Source organism: Myotis brandtii, unplaced genomic scaffold, assembly GCF_000412655.1.
Source record: "Myotis brandtii unplaced genomic scaffold, ASM41265v1 scaffold356, whole genome shotgun sequence".
Classification (NCBI taxonomy): domain Eukaryota; kingdom Metazoa; phylum Chordata; class Mammalia; order Chiroptera; family Vespertilionidae; genus Myotis; species Myotis brandtii.
The window spans coordinates 523,788-526,984 of NW_005363687.1; positions in this window are offsets into that span (position 1 = coordinate 523,788).

The following is a 3,197-nucleotide window of genomic DNA, read 5'->3' on the forward strand; positions in this document are numbered from 1 at the left end:
AGGAAGAGCCCTGGCTGGTATGGCTCAGTTGGTTGGGAGTCGTCCCCGAGCATCTGAAAGGTTACAGGTTTGATTCCCGTACATGCCTGGGTTGTTGCAGGCTACATCCCCCAGTAGGAGGCTTTCCGGAGGCAGCCGATCAACATTTTGCTCTCACATCAATGTTCTCTCCTCCTTTCCTCTCTCTCAAAAAATGTCAATAAAAATATTTTGTTAAAATGAGAGGAGAAGAGGAGGAGAAGTTTTATCGGTTAACATAATCCCAAGGTAGACAAGCCCTATTCACAGTGACTGCTGAGGTCACCACACTGGGGGGCCAGCGTCCTCCAAGTGGGCATGCCCGCCCCCCTCCCGCAGCAGCAAAAGCCTCAGTGTACATTGATATACAAAGGTGTAATGGTAAGTGTATCAATGGAAACCTTTTTAGAAAATCACTTCTAAACTTACCACCCCATGCAGCCGTGTTCATGCTTTCATCTTCCCATGTTGGCCTTTAACCACATGCCTACAAATTGTTTCATAATTGCAAACTGTGATGTGCAGATTTCATACTTAATGCGTATTCTTTTTATTCTCTTGGTTTATTTTCTTGAGGCATGTTCTTAGTCATGCATTTATTGGATTAGGGGTATGACCATTTTGGGGAGGAGGGGGTTGAATGTCTAACCGTGTTGCTTACTAAAGGGTGGTAACAGTTTAGTCTGCTGCCATGGAGGTATGAACATGCCAGCCGCACACGGGCTTGCCAGCCGCAGTGGTGGTTATCTTGTTAAATTAAAAGGTGCGAAATAACATCTCTGGATTGCCTTTGAGTTTTATTTCCGGTGACGTTGCATATTTTTTCGTCTGTTAATTATATTGCCCTTTCATTTCAGTATAATATCCATTTTCTTTGTCGTTTCTAAAACTGAAGTGTTTTATTTTAAGTCTGGAGTTTTATGTTGTAAATATTTACCCTTTGTTAAATTGCTTCCGATAACTTAACATTTGTGTTTCCTTTTTTATTTTAATGTTCCTTTTAATTGCATGGAAATTTTAAAACTTTTTATGTTTTATATTGATATTTTTGTTCTTTGGATTTTCCCCCTCTTGACTCAAAAGTGAAGATCAACGGAGGCCTGAAATACCTATTCTTTCACATGTGCATGGGTGTGTGTGTATGTGTGTGTGCGCGCGCACACGCGCGCGTGCCCACATGCAGCCTTCAGCATTTAGATGGATTCTGGCTTATTATTCAGTTCCAGCTATCTCAACACTTAAATGATGCTAACTTTCCCTAATGTTTAGAGAGGTTGATTTTAAACACTCGCCTCCTGTTTGCCCCATAAATGCTTTATTCTGTTTTAATGTTTTGGATTGAGAGACAGTTTGAGGATGTGAAATTACATTTTTCGGAGAGTTGTTTTTTAATGCAAGAAACCCCCCCAAAATAGCTTTTGGAGAGCCTTCTGTGTTGGCGGTGGTAATTAGTTCATGCATCTTCTTTTAGGAAGCGAAGATTCAGTCTCTGTGTGTTTTAAGGTAAATGGATTTGGTGTTAATTGAATTCATTAGTTGGTAGAGAGCTAAGTTCCTCTGATGTGACTCAGTTTAGCAAATGAGATGAAATGTCAGGGACGACAGCCACTTTGGAGTTGTTTTAGCTGAAGTTTGGGTCTGATCTGGTTGCAGTTTCAGCACCACTGCCTTTATTGGCTTCTTGGGGTTCTTTGTAAATGTGGCTCACACCTCAGGTTGGCAGCTCAGGAGTGCTCATCAATCTTTTATCCTTCACTGAGGTTCTGAAGGCACTGAGCCGAGCTCGGCGTTGGCTGTATTCCCTACGAACCGGCCAGCGGGCCCGTGTTGGAGAATGTGGCTCGGGCTGGGGTCCAAACAAGCCGTCTCCTTGCCTCCTTCAATTTAAATTCTGGGCAGTGCTTATGTGGACACTAGGCTCCTCTTGTGTGTGATGCTGACGTTCAGGACCTGCTTCTCCAGCCCTGGCCTGCAAAACAGAGAGCAGAGCGGGAGCATGAGGCAGCCTTTCCTCACAGCTCCAAGGTTACGTGGGGGTAGGACTGGGGGTGCAGGCTGGGGGCAGCTCGCCCCACCTGGCTAGTGAGTCAAGTACCTTCTCTTTCCATGGGGAGGAATCAGCAAGTAGGTGAAGAACCTCTAGAGCAGTGGTTCTCAACATTCCTAATGCCGCCACCCTTTAATACAGTTCCTCATGTTGTGGTGACCCCCAACCATAAAATTATTTTCGTTGCTACTTCATAACTAATTTTGCTACTGTTATGAATCGTAATGTAAATATCTGATATGCAGGATGTATTTAGGTGACCCCTGTGAAAGGGTCGTTCGACCCCCAAAGAGGTTGCGACCCACAGGTTGAGAACCACTGCTCTAGAGTGTAGGGCCCTGAAACCTGTATTTATTTATTTTTATGTTTTTGTTGATTTCAGAGAGGAAGGATGAGGGAGAGAGAGAGAAACATCAGTGATGAGGGAGAATCATTGATCAGCTGTCCCCTGCATGCCCCCTACTGGGGATCGAGCCTGCAATCCGGGCACATGCCTCCACTCGGAATCAAACCCTGACCTCTTGGTTCATAGGTAGATGCTCAACTGCTGAGCCGCACCGCCAGGCTGAAGTCTTTGTTTAGAGCCAATCATTCTGTGCTGCCAGCTGGTCTCCTCAACACCAGTGACATTAGGGATCAGTCGCTCAGGCCCTGTGTTAGTTGAGGATGCTGAGGCCTGGGGAGGAGGGGGAGCTTGCCCAGGGCCAGGTCATGTTGCTGAAGGAAGGAGTTGGCATGGGAGCTCCTGGTCCTCTCACTGCAGCCACCTTTGTGGCCCAGGCTGTGCTCAGGCCTCCTGTGTGCCCTGGTGTCCAGTAGTTCACACTCATTCTTGGAGGGGACTTTTGTGGAAGTGCTGTTCTTTTTTTTATTTTTAATCCTCACCAGAGGATATTTTTTCCATTGATTTTTAGAGAGAAGGGGTGCAGGGAGAGGGAGAGACATTAATTGGTTGAACTTGAAACCCAGTACGAGGTACGTACCCTTGACCAGAATCAAACCTTCGACCTTTTGGTTCAAGGGCCGGCACTCTAACCACTGAGGAATCTGGCCAGGGCTGGAAGTGCTGTTCTGATGGCGGGATGGGCTGCGGGGTTGTTGCTTTCTCTCTGGCTGGTTTTTAAGACTGGAC